This window comes from Dromiciops gliroides, chromosome 5 (genome assembly GCF_019393635.1).
Source record: "Dromiciops gliroides isolate mDroGli1 chromosome 5, mDroGli1.pri, whole genome shotgun sequence".
In the NCBI taxonomy this organism is placed as follows: Eukaryota; Metazoa; Chordata; class Mammalia; order Microbiotheria; family Microbiotheriidae; genus Dromiciops; species Dromiciops gliroides.
In genome coordinates, this window is record NC_057865.1 from 250,342,301 (window position 1) to 250,358,814 (window position 16,514).

At 42.2% G+C, this 16,514-nt stretch overlaps 1 protein-coding gene across 1 annotated transcript in view; it reads right to left on the reverse strand.

Annotated features, from left to right (window-relative positions):
- The window catches only part of CSRP2 (cysteine and glycine rich protein 2), a 37,798-nt gene extending 23,701 nt beyond the window's left edge, over window positions 1–14,097 (reverse strand). The window contains exon 1 of the mRNA XM_043965161.1: window positions 13,932–14,097. The gene's annotated coding sequence lies outside the window, so the exon portion shown is untranslated. The remainder of the gene's footprint in view (window positions 1–13,931) is intronic.
- Between the last annotated feature and the right edge of the window lie 2,417 nt (window positions 14,098–16,514).

Genomic DNA, 16,514 nt, shown 5'->3' on the forward strand with positions numbered 1-16,514 from the left:
GAAAACAATTATATTGAAATATAATTACATGTGTGTGTATATGCTTAGACACATACACACACACACACACACACACACACACATATATATAAAGTTCAAAGACCCCATATTAAGATACCCAGTTTTAAATGGACCTGTTAACAGCTCTTTGATAGGTGAGACTATATCAGATGTCAGTGCTACTAACAGAAATGAAAGAAGAGTGTTCTATCTCAGATGATGTAGTGAGTGAGCTTTAGTCCCACCATTCTAACTGGTTAAGATGAATTCAGTTCATCTATAGTCATTCTTACAGCACATAATGGTATGTATTAGCTTTAAGGTCAGGCTTCCCCTGGGAAAAGATCATTAAATTAGTCCAGGAAGTTGAGTTCAGATTACAACATTCCCTTCCTGCTTAAACAATTCAGTTTGATTTGTTATTCACCAATGGCGTACATTCCTAGGTTAATTTTTTTCATACTTATCCATAGGTAATTTTAGTAGAGAAGCAAGAACAAGTGTTTTTCAGGATTCAGAAACAGCTAGCATTCCATTGTTACATAAGTGACAATATACCAATGTCTGAAAACATGAAGTTAAATCTGAAATTTTTATTTATTCTTTCAGTACTGTAAATCACTCTTACTTTCCCCATAAGACAGGTGCCCTATTGTTGGAAACTTGGAATGAAATTCAATCCTTATTGTAAATGGCAAGATACAGATAATACCAGGGCTTTTCAACCTGAACTGGAAACACTTCAGCTATTTAGTTAGGTGCATAATCCATGATTGTAATCAGGTGTTCAGTCCTCAAGGCTTCAAGGTCACCTCTACCCTTGAACACCCTTCAGTTAGCTGAGCTCTGCCAACAATCATTAGGATTCCTGAAGTTCATTCAGTAGGTAAAACTTCAGGTGAGTAGGTGTACACACATTCAAAGTACTTGCAGAAAAGTCACATTTGGAAATGTGTGAAAAATCCCAACAATTCAGAGTGGCTAACCCAGACATCTCTCACCAGAGGGCCTTGAAGGAATGTCAAAGGTAGCCAGAGAGTATAATGACCCTAAAGTCAGGAAGACCCCAGTTCAAATCTAGTCTCTGACACTTACTAGACAGGTGACTCTGGGCAAGTCACTTCTATTTTCTTTGGTTTCCTCATCTATAAATGGGGATGATATCACCTACATTTCCCAGAATTGCTGTGAGCATAAAATAAGATAATAATTATAAAGGGGTTTGAAAACCTTACATGCTGACTTTTTAAAAATCATTATTGGGGGCAGCTAGATGGCGAAGTGGATAAAGCACTGGCCTTGGATTCAGGAGGACCTGAGTTCAAATCCAGCCACAGACACTTGACACTTAACTAGCTGTGTAACCCTGGGCAAGTCACTTAACCCTCATTGCCCTGCAAAAAAAACAAAAATCATTATTATTATCATTATCATATAAAAATGATAGGAAGGGTTTTTTTTTTTTTAACATACAATTTCTCTTAGGAACACCACACTGCTTAAGTAAGCATTAAGTAAGTAGTCAGACTTTCACAGAATAGTAAGATCTGGTCAGATTAGCACAAAAAGCAGTGATTTGGGGTTGTTTAATCATTGGGTTTGAACAGCCCTGCCTCACTTAAATCCAATTCACTTGTGTTATCAAGACCTCACCTTCCTGAAGTCATTGGTCCTCTTAAAGAACTAAGGACATACAACCATCTGTGAGAAATGTGCTATTCCCAGGAAATTCAATTATTTATGATCATGGCCTTGAGCTAAAAGGGATCTCAGAGGCGATCTAGTCCAAATCCCACATTTTTCAGATGAGGTTAAGGTATGATAACAGTCATTGCTCTTTCTGCTGTCCCATATGCCTTCCCTTTGACCCGGGTCACATAGAGCTAAGCCAGGATTCAAACCTACAAGCTTTGACTCCAAATGCAATCTTTTTTCCACCAGTCAGTCATCTGATAAGCATTGATTATGCACTTACAATGTGTCAGGCACTGTGCTAAGCCCCAGAGGATACAAAGAAAGGCAAAAACAGTCCCAGCTTTCAAGGAACCAACTTGCAACTACATACAAACAAGATAAATATAGAAACAATTGAGATAATCTCAAAGAGAAAGCACCAGCAGGAAGAAAGGCTTCATGAATCAGATAGGATTTTAGTTAAAGAAGGAATCCAAGGAGTCCTGGTGATGGAGGTTAAGAGGAAGAGCATTCCAGGCATGGCACAGCCACTGAAAAATTCATGGTCTCGTGTGAGTATTTCTCTTCTTTGTGGGGTGAAGGGTGTGTCTGTCAGACCTGTGATTTTATCAGTATGAACAACTCTAATGCAGACATTACTTTCACCAGTGCAGACAGGCTACTCTCTATAACTGGGAATCTTAGAGTTGTTTAGGGACACTAAAAGGTTACATGATTTGACCAAGGTCATAGGCCAGTATGTATTAGAGACAAGACTTAAACCCAAGTCTTCCTGACTTTAATACCGGCCTGTCATCCACAGACACCACACTATTTTTTCCTTAGAATTCCACAAGATAAATATTGAATCCTAGAATCACAGATTTAGCGCTAGAAGGAACTTTAGAGGTCATCAAATTTAACAGTCTCATTTTATGGATGAGATATTATGAGCTCCTCAAGGGTTATGTTGTTCAGTCGTATCTGATTCTTCATGACCCCATTTGGCATTTTCTTGGCAAAGATGTTGGAGTGGGTTGTGATAACCACAATTTACTGAGAACATACAGATCCTCACCTATTCCCCATTCCCAGGCCAATGAATCGCCTGGGGCTGATCAATCTTTGTTAATTCCAGACTCTTGATTGGTTTTATGGATCTCCCCCAAACAAACAATCCCTTCCCACAGATTCCCAAGTTTACTTCCAGGACTTTAGGTTATTATGTAAAAAGAATCATTTACATTAAGTAGTTTCTGTCTGTGAGAAACTTACCTTTCCCAAGGGCAGTCTCATAGCTCCCTCTGTTCTGTAATCTCATAGAAACCCATCTTTGGGTATTCATAGCATTTTTTTTTTTTGCTTTTGTGATGCTCAGTTGTAAAAGACCTTATTTCTCTTATATTGATGGTTAATTTTCAGGTTAACAGTTGCCATTTCCTTCTCCAGCTCATTTTTAGATGGGGAAACTGAGGCAAACAGGGTTAAGTGACTTGCCTAGGGTCATAGAGCTAGTAAATGTCTGAGGGCAGATTTCGTACTCAGGTCTTCCTGACTCCAATCCTAGACACTTTAGCTGCCAAATGAGAAGGAAGAAGAGTATATTTTGTTCACTCTTTGTGAACCCATTTGGGGTTTTCTTGGCAAAGATACTATCATGGTTTACCATTTCTTTCTCTGGGTCATTTTTTACAAATGAGGAAACTGAGGTAAATAGGGCTAAGTGACTTGCCCAGGATCACATGGCTATTAAGTGTAGGAGGCCAGATTTGAACTCAGGAAGACTCATCTTTCTGACTCCAGTACCAGCTCGATGAACTTCACCACCTAGCTGCCCTTCCTCAAGGGCAGGAATTGTGTTTTGTCTTCTTTTGTATCTCTAACAATTAGTAAAGTTCCTGGCACATACTAGGTGCTTAATAAATGTTTATCAGGTGACTGCCTCTTCACTTGAGGTTTTTTTTTTTTTTTTTGGTGGGGCAATGAGGGTTAAGTGATTTGCTCAGGTTCACACAGCTAGTAAGTGTCAAGTGTCTGGGGCCAGATTTGAACTCAGGTCCTCCTGAATCCAGGGCTGGTGCTTTATCCATTTTCACTTGACTTTTTAATTCTATATTAAATTTACAGGGCAATATTTACTTTTCTAAAAATTTCCATTCTGTTGGACAGTTTACCAAAGGATCTCCTAAATTATCCTTAGTTTCATTGTAGGCTCTGGCTTAATAGAAAAGAGGATTCCCTATGATATCTTCTGCTAAAGATAACATTATCATATTTCAACAGAAATAGCTATGTGACCTTGGGGTCAATTACTTGACAGGGGAGACAGCAAGATAGAGGGAGAAGAATGTTGAATTTGCAGTCAGAGGATTGAGTTAAAATCTTTTTTCTGTCACATACCACCATATATGACCTTGAGCAAATCACTCTCTGGTCTGGGCTTTGGTTTTCTCAACTATCATACTCCTAAAACAAACCACAGACAAAATGTTGGAGGTGAAAGAGTCTCTAGAGATCATCTAATCCATCAGTTTTCAAAGTATGGACCTGAGACCCCTGGGGATCCCTGAGACCTTTTCAAGGGGTCTGTAAGGTCAAAACTATTTTTATGATAATACGTGTCTTTGTTGTTGAATCATCTCAGTTGTGGTCATCTCTTCGTGACCCCATTTGTGGTTTTCTTGGCAAAAATACTGGAGCAGTTTGCCATTTCCTTCTCCAGATCATTTTATAGATGAGGAAAGGGAGGCAAACAGTTAAGTGACTTGCCCAGGATCACACAGTTAATAAGTGCCTGAGGTTGGTTCTCCTGACTCCAGAATCGTTGCTCTATCCACTGTGCCACCTACCTACCATAAATAATAATAACATTATAATGTGTTTTATTTTCTAATACAATAAATATTGATAGCTATAACCCATGTAAACAAAGACTCTTTGGGGGATGCCCTTAATTATGTATTTAAGAGTATAAAAGGGTCTTGAGATCAAAAAGTTTGGGAACTGTTGATCTAGTCCATTTAGAGTTGTCAGAACCAAAGTCCAGACCATTAAGTGATTTGCTCAAGATCATATATAGTAGTATGTCACAGAGAAAGGATTTTAAACCAGGTGGATCCTCCGTCTGCAAATTCAACATCCCAATGCATCTTGCTGCCTCCCATGTCAAGTTATTTTACCCAGGGTCACACAGCTAATAAGTAGTAGAACCCAGGCCTTCTTAGGACAACCCACATTTCTACATTCTACAGTGCCTCCCAACAAAGTGGATAAAGGCCAAAAGAAAAGAAAAGACTGGCTTAGTGAATTCAGATAAATTCAAATGAACTTTAGTGGAATTTATTTTAATCCACACGAAAAAGTGTGCCCATTTTCTCATTTATGGTAGGGATTCTATCTTCAGGAGTCAGAGTCAATCAAACAATGTAAAGTTCAGCACATTGGAGCCTTCCAGTTGGTAACAACCGGTATGCCCATCTGCCATTTCTCTGGCTTTCTTCACCATGCTCCTCAGTACAAAAGTCAAGATTGCATTTTTCATACAAGTGTCTAGCCTTGCTACCCCACCACAGCTGACATCAATCATGGCAAAAATGGATTCTCACTCAACAAATCTGGCCCACATTCCTTTCTCAAATCCTTGTGCATTAATTTACAGAATGGCATGGAAAAGAAATAAAACCTCACTTTATATGCATCTCAGAAAGTAGAATGTTTCCACTTTGTGAGCCTGGTCCTTTGTTTTCAATATCGACAACTGCCAATTTAGTTGGGGAAAATCTGTCACCAGGAGAAGTCATCAAGTTATAAAGGCTTCATTTATTTCTGAACACCCATGTGCATTTTATCCAGTATGTGTTTGCTTAGAATCCACCCAGAATTCAAGGGAAAAAAAGACCCAAAGACTTGTGGGGGGACAGAGAAATTTCCTATGAATTATAAAGCCTGAATCTGACTTCCCTAATGGTGAGGTTACCAGAACATTACATCATCCTCTCACTACAAAGCACAAAATCACCACCTACCACGTATATCCTTAGGCTGAAGTCACTGACATGATTTAAAAATCTGAGGGACCCAAATCCACTAAGTTCAACAGTACATTTGCCACTCCTTCAGAACATAAACCACTGGAGCAATGATAAAATATTTTCTGAAGTGGATCCAGCTTACAGACTAGACACCAAATGTTTCTGGAAGCTTTTTTCTCTGCAGGAGATAAGGATTTAGTATTTTGTTGTAACTTTGACAGGATGAACTCTTCAATATAAGGTAGGTCCTTATCTTAGACCTCTTTTTTTTTATAAAGTATTTTATTTATTTATTTTTCCCATTAAATGTAAAGATAGTTCTCAACTTTTGTTTATACAAGCTTTCCAATTTCAGATTTTTCTCCCTCCCTCCCCTCCCTCCCCCCTCCCCCAGACAGCAGGTAATCTGATATAAGTTATTTATATATAGACATATATATGTGTGTGTGTATATATATATATATATATATATAAACATATTTCTGCATTAGTCATGTTATAAGAGAAAAATCAGAGCAATGAAGAAAAATCTCAAAATAGAAATACAACAGCACTAAAATAAAAATAGTAAAAGGTCTTTTTTTTTAAAGGAAAAAAATTATTATTCTCTTATTTTTCAATCTTTATTTCCCACCCTAACAATCAAATTATCCCTTATGACATTGATTTTTTTTTAAAGGGGGAAAAAATCTCTTTATCAAATGAAAACAACACACATTGATACTGGAAGCAGCTAGTGACATTATGGATAAAGGAAATAGGCCTGGAGTCAGGAAGACCTGAATTCAAATTCAGCCTCAGATGCTTACTAGATGAGTGACCCTGGGCAAATTATTTATCCTCTTCATGTCTTGTTTTCTCAATTGCAAAATGGGGATAATAATAGCACCTACTTCACAACGTTGTCATGAAGATCAGATGAGAGGATATTTGCACAGTGCCTGGCATATAGTAGGCACTTAATAAATGCTTGTTCCCTTCCCTTCCTTTTCATAACAGTATATACCATGTTTGGAGCCCTTCTTTCAAAGGAGTTCCATCTATTCACCAATTAAGTTAGAGAATAAAATCATTAGGATGACCATATAATCTAGACCTCAAGACACTTTGCAATTAAGTTTGTTCTAGAGTACCTACCTCTGGACAGGGGTGCTGGATTCAAGATACAGAATAAAATATATACTTTTGAATGGGGCCGATGTGGGGATTTGTTCTGTTTAGCTATGTATATTTCTTCCAAGGGTGTGGGGATTTTTTTTGGGGGGGGGGAGTTGGGGTTTTTTTGCAGGGCAATGAGGGTTAAGTGACTTGCCCAGGGTCACACAGCTAATAAGTGCCAAGTGTCTGAGGCCAAATTTGAACTCAGGTCCTCCTGAATCCAAAGCTTGAATCCAGAACCAGTACTTTATCCACAGTACCACCTAGCAGCCCCCAAGGGTTTTGTTTTTATTTCAAGTTGGGGAAGAGGGGAGCTGGAAGGAAGGAGAAAAGGCTTGTTAATTGAAAAAATATAGTAAAATTTTTTAAAAATTAAATTAAACTTGTTCTACAAATACGTGAGGAAGACTCATCTTCCCTACTACCTGCTCAAAATTCTGCCTTCTAGATATCATTATGCGGAAGAAGAAAAAAAAAAAAAGCAAATTCCTTAATTTAGCAGTTGGGACCAGAACTAGACTTTCCAATATACTGCCCCTAAAAAAGCCATTTGCTGGTCATTCCTACTTGCATTCTTCCAGTGTCCCCTCCTTCCCCCTCCCCCCCAACACCTCTAGGCTAATTTTTGGCTTCAAGTGCCTCCAAACTTTTGCATTAAGGAAGGAACAGGTGACTTCTTGAACTTCCTCTGCCCAATAATCTATGCTTTTCAGGAAAAGCCCAAGAGTTAGAACATCATCAATTGTCTCCTCTTTCTCCAGGCTCCCTCACTGGATGACCTCATTTATGCTCATGGCTTCAATTATCACCTCTCGACAGACAACATCCAAATCTCCAGCCCTAACCTCTCCCTGGGGCCCCAAGTGAGACATTTCTAAGTGATTGCCTGGCTTCTCAGTTGTCATCACCTCAGACTCAACATGGTCAAAATGGAATTTAGTATCTTCTCCTAAAAGCTGCTGCTCCTCCAAACCTCCCAGTTTTAGTTGATGGCAGCCCCATTTTCTGTCCCTCACACCCTTCACCCTGCCACTTAGCTTAAATTCTCCAAGACTGGGCTCCAACCTACCTTTCCATCCATATTATACATATGGGTGCCTTTCATGAACTGTTTCAGCTAAAGTGAACTATCCTCTGTATTGCCCTTTCTCTTCCCTGCCCCTCCAGTTATGCCCCTTAGAACTTCTAGTTCCAACCCCACCCCCCCCAGGCATGTATTAGTGATGGATCTTGTCTTAGATTGCTCATGTCATGTTGTTTGAACTTCTCTTTAAGTACTTATATTATAACCTGTATTATAATTATTTCAATTTAAAAATCATTTTATATACAGAGATATGTGCTTGTGGAAGACAAAAAACAAATACTGCCTGCCCTCAAAGTGTTTACAGAATGTAAACACTTATATAACTTGTAACATTTCCCCCTGATAGATTCTAAGCTTTTGGAGGACAGGGAATTGTGTGTGTGTGTGTGTGTGTGTGTGTGTGTGTGTGTGTGTGTGTGTGTGTGGCAATTGGGGTTAAGTGACATGCCCAAGGTCACACAGCTAGTACTTTGTTAAGTGTCTAAGGCTGGATTGGAACTCAGGTCTTCCTGAATCCAGGCCAGTGCTCTATCCACTGGGCCACCTAGCTGCCTAAGGACAGGGAATTTGCCTTGTTTTACCTCTTCATGCCAACTGCACACCAGCACAGTATACAGGAAGCCCAGTGACTGCACTGACTAAAACACTTTTCAAATGGAGAAATGCCCTTCTTTCTCTCTGCTAAATCAAGCCTAACTTCCCTCCAAAAGAGAGCTCACCTTTTCCTACGAAGCTTTCCAGGTTTAACCCCAACCTACTCCAATGTCTCCTTACATAGGCAGGAAGACGGGAGTTCAAATTTAGTTAGATTGTTACTTGCTGTATGATCTTGGACAAGTCTCTTCACCTCTGCCTGCCTTAGTTTCTTCCATATAAAATGGGGATAATAAAACCAAATACCTCCCAGGGTTGTGAGCATCAAATGAAATAAATAAATAAAGCACTTCACTGAACAATGTCTGGCACAGACACTTAACAAATCATCTTCCCTCTCTTTCTTCCTTCCCTACCCCTTTGTTCCCTTTCTCCCTGCAATTCATCCCTTCTTCCTTCCTCCCTCACTCCAATCCTCCCTTCCTTCCTCCCTCCCTACAAACCTTCCTCCCTCCCTCCCTCCAATGCTTCTTTCTTTCCCTCCCTCCTTCCTTCCTTCCTTCCTTCCTTCCTTCCTTCCTTCCTTCCTTCCTTCCTTCCTTCCTTCCTTCCTTCCTTCCTTCCTTCCTTCCTTCCTTCCTTCCTCTCTCCCTCCCTCCTGTCCTCTGCACTGCAATTTATGGCACAGCTAAACACTGTCAGATCACACAATTCGTTAGGTGAGTTGACTATAGTTTGGATCAAACCAAACTCTGAAGCCTAAAGACAAACTAGTTACTATCTGCATTGTAAGTTTCCCTGCTCTGAAAGCCAGAGGAATAGAGGATTCTGCTATGTATTTTGTATATATTGTTTCATTTGTCTCAATTCATAGGGTGATACAGTGGAAAATGGGCTGCATTTGGAATGAGGACCCAGATTACAATCTTGTTCCTTTAACTTTGTATTTCTGTGACCCAGAGTGAAACCAAGGAGTATTTTTTTTGGGTTTTGGTTTTTGCTTTTTTTGGGGGGGGGGGGCAATGAGGGTTAAGTGACTTGCCCAGGGTCACACAGCTAGTAAATGTCAAGCTTCTGAGGCCAGATTTGAATTCAGGTCCTCCTGAATCCAAGACCAGTGCTTTATCCACTGCTCCACCTAGCTGCCCCCCCCCCCCCAAGGAGTATTTAAGTGCCTCCTATGAGCCAGGCACTGCACCAAGAGCTGGGAATACAAAGAAAGAAAAAAAACAGTCCTTTCCCTCAAGGAACTTACATTCTAATGTAGGAAACAACATGCAAACAACTACATACAAAGTATATACAGGACAAATTGGGGATATCTTAGAGGGAAGGTACTAATATTAAGAGGCCAGCTAGGTGACACAGTAGCTAGAGTACTGGGCCTGGAGTCAGGAAGACTTATCTTCCTGAGTTCAAATCAGGCCTCAGACACTTACTAGCTGTGGGACCCTGGTCAAGTCACCTAACCCTATTTGCCTCAGTTCCTCATCTGTAAAATAAGCTGGAGAAGAAAATGGTAAACCACTCCAGGATCTTTGCCAAGAAAATCCCCAATGGAACCACAAAGAGTCAGGCATGACTCAAAAACAACTAATAGTAAGAGGGACCAAGAAAGGTTTCTTTCAGAAGGTGGAATTTAAGAGACCTGAAGTCACTTAACATCTCTAGGCCTGTTTCCTCCTATATAAAAAAAACCTATGACTTTTAAGGTCCTTTCTAGTTCTCTATAAGGATCCTGTGGTGTGTTTGTTGCTCTTTCTACATGGATTCTTTTGTCTTTCTTCCACAACCGTGGTGCCCACAGTACACTATTCAGCTCCAAATTAGTCATTTGGTACCCAGAAAAATGCTTGTAAAAGTGACTAATCTGTTCATTGCTTTGGCTGTTAGGATAAACCCAAGCTCAAGTCCTGGTGCTGTGGAAATGATGTTGCATTTAGAAACCGTCCCTGGGCTCCACTGACAGCCCTGGCTCTTGCTGCCTGGGTGACCTTGGGGAAGTCACTTAATATCACCAGGCCTGTATCCTCAGCTGTGACATGAGGGAGTTGGACTGAAAGACCTGGCCATCTTGAAGGTGATTACTTTCCAGGTAAGGATATCGAAACCCAGAGATGTTCAGTAACTTGCCCTGGATCATAAGGCTACTAAGGATCAGAGGCAAGATTCTATCCCAGGTCTTCCTTACTCTGAATTCATAATTCTATCTACTACACATGGTACAGTGTTTTGGACATGCCCCATTTGGGTTCACATAGGACAGTCATCCTCAGATGGTCTACCCCACCCCTAAAGGTTTCCCAGGTAGTATAAAGCATGCTCTCAGGGAGGTCCTGGGATAACTTCTCAGCCCCAGCCCTCCCAAACATCCCAGGAATCCACTGAAGAGAGTACTCAGGGAAGTGACTTGATGTCATTGGGAATAGGATTCAGGTGATACTAAACAGATCTTCCCGGGTACTGATGGGGGCCCACTAAAGCCCTCTGCCTTGTATCACAAGCCAAGTCTGGCAGAGAACCAAATGTTGGATTGGGTGGGGTAGGATGGCGTTTGGGGAAAGTACAAGTCAAATCACTATCTAGCTTCCTGTCGGAAAGTACCTAGCTTTGCTGCTGGAGGGTGCCATGCAATCTCCTAGAAAGCAATTTGTCTTGGAGTTTTTATTAGGACCTAACTCCAATCAACATTCCCTTCTTAAGGAATCCAGCAAGAAGCTTACTCTATCTGCTGGTGAAAATCACTTGTTTTGGAAGGTTAAGTAATCAAGTGTATAAAAATAGCACGGTAAGGTCAGTTAATAAGCACTCACTCATTACCAAAGTCGAATTAAGTAAAGTTCAAACCCATAATCCCAAATAGACAACCTCCTGGAGTGAACTCATCAGGCTTCTTCCTTAGAGGTTGTACCTTGGTCTCTAATTCTGTGACTTAGTTTAAGAAAACCCTTTCATCAAATGATTGTATAGATACTTAGAACTCAGCTATGCAGTGGTCTTATCAAAAGTTCTTAGCTCTCAGAGGGTCAGATTTTAAAATCTGTTTAAGGCACTAAGATTCTCTTCCCCTAATGCTCTCCACATCCAGAAAAAAGAACTGTGGAATCTGAATGCAGATTGAACCATGCTATTTCTACTTTTTTGTTTTTTGAGGTTTTCCCTTTTGTTCCAATTCTTCTTTCACAACATGACCAATGCAGAAATAGATTTAATGTGATTGTACATATATAACCTATTGTTTGCTGTCTTGGGGACAGAGGGGGGAAGGGAGGGAGGGAGAAAAATTTTGAACTCAAAATCTTATAAAAACAAATGTTGGAGGGGCAGCTAGGTGGCGCAGTGGATAAAGCACCAGCCCTGGATTCAGGAGGACCTGAGTTCAAATCTGCCCTCAGACACTTACTTAACACTTACTAGCTGTGTGACCCTGGGCAAGTCACTTAACCCTCATTGCCTCACAAAACTACAAAAAACAAAAAGTACAAAAAAAACCCCAACAAATGTTGGAAACTACCTTTACATGTAACTGGAAATAAAATACTATTAAGAAAAAAAAAATTCTCTTTCCCCTATGTAATTCTCTTTCTGTGTCTGTGTCACTCACTCTCACACACACACACACACACACACACACACACACACACAATCTGGTTTTCAACACTGAATGCTTATCATTCTCAAAAATAAAAATGTTTTCCATTGATGGGCTCCAAAAAAAATGTGTTAAAGAATAACATTAAAGACAGCTTGGATTGGGGGCAGCTAGGTGTCCAAGTAGATAAAGCACCTGCCCTGGATTCAGGAGGAACTGAGTTCAATTACCACCTCATACACTTGACAACTACTAGCAGTGTGACCCTGGGCAAGTCACTTAAACCTTATGGACAGCCTGGATTAATGGAGAAGAGTTTTAGTCTAGTCTCTGATGCTTCCTAACTGTGAGATCCTAGAACAAGTCACCCAATCTCATTGGATCTAAGGCAATTTTCTTATGATTTAACCACTAAACCATAGACACGTGGGGGAAGGGAATAACTCATTCCCAGAACCCTAGATTGTTTACAAAGTACTTTGGAAACATCATCACAGCAACTGTGTGAGGCTCATAGGTAATACTATTATCATTCTCATTTTACAGATGAGGAAACTGAGGATCGTCGAGGTAAACGGTAAAATTGGAAGCCCAAGGTAACACAGCTAATGAGCTGCAGGTCTCCAGAGCCCAAAAAGAGTGCTCTGACCACATCGTGAGTAAGGAAGAAAATCCATTCATTCAGCAAATAATTCTTGGAATTATAATGGCAGTCCCACATCCCAGCAGGATGATGGAGGGGAAAAGCCATTTCTTTCCGCTTTATCACTGTTGCTTTCTGAGCTGTCAGAAGCTCAGGATCCAATAGCCCTGATTCGAAGTACCTGTGGTAGAAGAATCACTCAAGCATACAGCTTGAAATTCAAGGTTGTTACCAGCAAGGCAGCTAAAAAATTCCACGAGGGCCTAATTAAACAGTTCCAGCCCAGTTCTCCCCTCCCCCGTCCCCAACCCCTCGCATACACCGCGCAGCATCGAAGCCTGGAAGAGGCGAAAAGGGGTCTCATTTTACGGAGTCAGGCCCCATTCATGCCCACATATCAGCCCAGAAAGGTTCAGCATTTATGGGGTCTCTTTGGTGTGTGTGTGTGGGGGGGGGGAAGCAGAGACACCAGCCGAGAATGGAGCTCAAAGCAACTTCTAGGGCTAGATGTACACGCGGGAACCACGCAGTAGGGCCTTGGGTGGGGGAATCTTTGTGAAGGGAGGGCCCAAATAGGTTTAAATAAACAGGGTGCCAAGGTGGAGGGGGACTTGTTCGGCTACCTCATTTCTGGGAATCTGGCGCCGAGAATAGAAAGCGGGGGGAGGGGAAAACCCACGGGATTTTCCTAAATTCCCCCAACAAGGAGGATTAGTTACACGAAGCTTCAGTCCTTCATCCCGCCTCCCCCCGCCCCCAAACCCCCATCCTCACCCCGGCCCATCACCGTACCCGGTACAAATGCACTCTCCCGCCCTCCTTTTGCCTTTAAGACAAAACGCAGAGTTTCTAACCCGCGCAATTGATCCCCCGGGCAGTTGTGGCTCTGGAGATGCCAAGGGCAGGTGGGCCGAGGGGATGGATACTGAAATGGAGGGAGGGTAAGAGGGGAGTCTAAACTCGGTGGGGGGAGGGGGGGAAGGACACAGACGTTTCGGTCCAGGATGGCAAGACCCGAGCGGGAAGGGGCGGTCAGAGAGGCTGGGGGTCCCCAGTAGAGCCCCTGCCCCTCCAGAGCCCTGGGGAAGGAAGCCAAAGGTCTGCCCCCCCCGGCCCCCCTTTCTCCTAGCCCTAAGAGGCTGCGGCGCTTACCGGCCACTCCCGAGGGATCTCTTACTCCGGGCGCAGGCGGGAGCCGGGTCCAGAGCCTGTTGGATCGGAGCAGGAGCCAGTAACACCCCCAAGGCCTGCGGCAAAGCCAAGCAGCAGAGCTAGCTGGTCGAGCCGGCTGCGGCATTTTTAAAGGCTAGCCAAAAGATGGGGCGGAGCTCCGACAGGAGGCCCACCCCCGCCTCCTGCGCCCCTTCCCCCCGCCTGCCTCCCTCCCGCCGGCCGGAGCACGGTGCTGAGGAGTCCGGCCGGCACTGCGCACACCCCCGGACCCCCCAAACTCCTACCCACCCGACATTCTGCTACGGATTGCTACTAAGGAGCTAGGGTCCGGAGGGGCCTTGGGCATTCTCCAGCCCCCTAGCATCCACTGACTCTGGTGGCAACTCCGTGACATCGAAACAAAGGACCCGATTCCCCTCTTCGCCTCCCCCACAGTTCTACGGCTGCGGCGGAGCGGAGCGTGCATTCGGCCAAATCCAGCTCCCCGGGTCCGAGCCTGCAGTCGGGCTGATGTCAACCGGGAGACATCTTCCCACGTTAGACATGCATCCACGCATGGATTCACGCCAAGGCCTTCCGATTCCCTCCCAGCAGCCCCCCCCCCCTCCATACGCGGGATGAGTGGAGTTGCGAGAAATGATTGTGAACTGGGAAACAAAACAAAGGCAAACAAAAGCCACACTTCCTTAAACACACAGCATCCCATCCCAGTGCGGCCCAAGCGGCAGCTGGTTTTCCTTGTTGGGGAAAAAAAAAGGGGGGGGGACAAGAATGATAAAACCCCAAAATCCCTACACTAGGCAGCATCGTCAGAGCAGCCCCCAACGTTGACCCACGACTATCAGCAGCAGCTCCCTCTTCTGAAGAGGATGATGCAGTCTGGTAGGTTTTAACAATAGAAAGCTAGAACCAAAATCTCATTAAAAACAAGCAAGATTTTGGAACACAAAATTTTTAAAAATTGATGTTAAAATTTGTTTTTACATATATTTTGGAAAATAAAATTCTATTCAAAGCAAAAAAATAAAATAATAAAATTTAATTTAATAAAAAAAAAAAAAAACAAGCAAGATTAGTCTTCTTCCCCCCCTTTCCAGCTTCTCCCACGGGGGAAACTTCATTGAGAAAAAATGTGTTTGGTTTTCCTCACAACCAAATATTTTAGGTCTGTTTTCCAGCTTCTGGGAATCCACAATCTCCTGTTCTTGAAGAGAGAGACTTTTCGCATGTAGACTAAATATATGACATTATCAAAAGCTTTTAGTCTGGTAGTGCTTTGTTTCCCCTCCATCAAACGGAGCTTCCTCCAGCCAAGACACAGCAATGCCTGGAGGGAGGAAGTTCAGATTACCATGAGGGAATTAAAAGAAGGTAGAATCATAATACTGTACTTACAAAGCCCTTTATATAAGTTATTTCATTTGATCCTCACAACAGCCTTGCATAGAGCTGTAACTAAGGCGTTGCTGCCAGAGCTTTGCTTCATGGGACTTCTGATATCCTAGAGATTTACTCCCTGGTATATCCTCTGGATAAAACCTAGAAGGGGACGAAGGAGCAGTTAAGGGGGCATGGGAAAGGGGACAAAAGGAAATGTAAGGCTTTGCCTTCTGCCAGGTTAGACAGCTATTTGCTCTGCCTCTGAAACTCCCTTCTGCTCTTGAAAGCTCCTAGTTCTGCTTATAATCTTGTGAGGTGATGGAATTATTATTACCCTCACTTTATAGAAGAAGAAACACCAAGGTTAAGTGACTAGCCCAACCAAGGTCATGCAGTCTCTGACCAAACTTGGCTGATTTGCCTAGTGGTTTCTTTTTCTTTTTCTTTCTATCAAAACTTTTGTTGTCATCTGGATAGGACCCTAAAGGTCATTTTTTTTCCAAAGTCTATATTTGACAGATGAGATAACAAAGTCACAGAGAGTTGAAATGAACTTGCTTGAGATTACATATAAGTGTCAGAGCAAAGATTTGAACTTTGAAACCATTTCTGATGCACTGGGTCAGATTGGGGTTGGGGTTGAGGAAAGAGACAAAATATAGGAGTGGGGGGGGGAGCTGACCAATATATCTGGAGTGACTGTGGTGTAGTGTAAAATATACTGGGATCTAGATCAAGGAAAACCTAGGTTCAAATTTCAACCCTGGAGCTTCCTAACTAGTGTAACTTTGCACTAGTCACCTCATACCTTATATCCCAATTCCAGAAATACATATTAAATGCCTTACCAAAATAAAGCTTCCATTCTACTGGGGAGGGATGCAAAGGTAAATAAGCAAGTGAGTTAGGTGCTTACATTCATTTTACTGGAATACTACATGTAATAAGAGCCAACAACATTTACACAGGCTTGAAGGTTTGCAAATTGCTTTACATATATTATCTCAGTTTACTTCTTGTTATATAGATGGGTAAGGAAATACAAAGTAATGGGGGGACTCTCAGGGTGAAAAGTTTGAGGAACTGGGGGAGGTGAGGGCAGGAACACCGGAATTTAACCTGGAAGGAAAATAAAGACTGTGAAAGAACATTCTCTAGACCAGGGTTTCTTAAACATTTTTC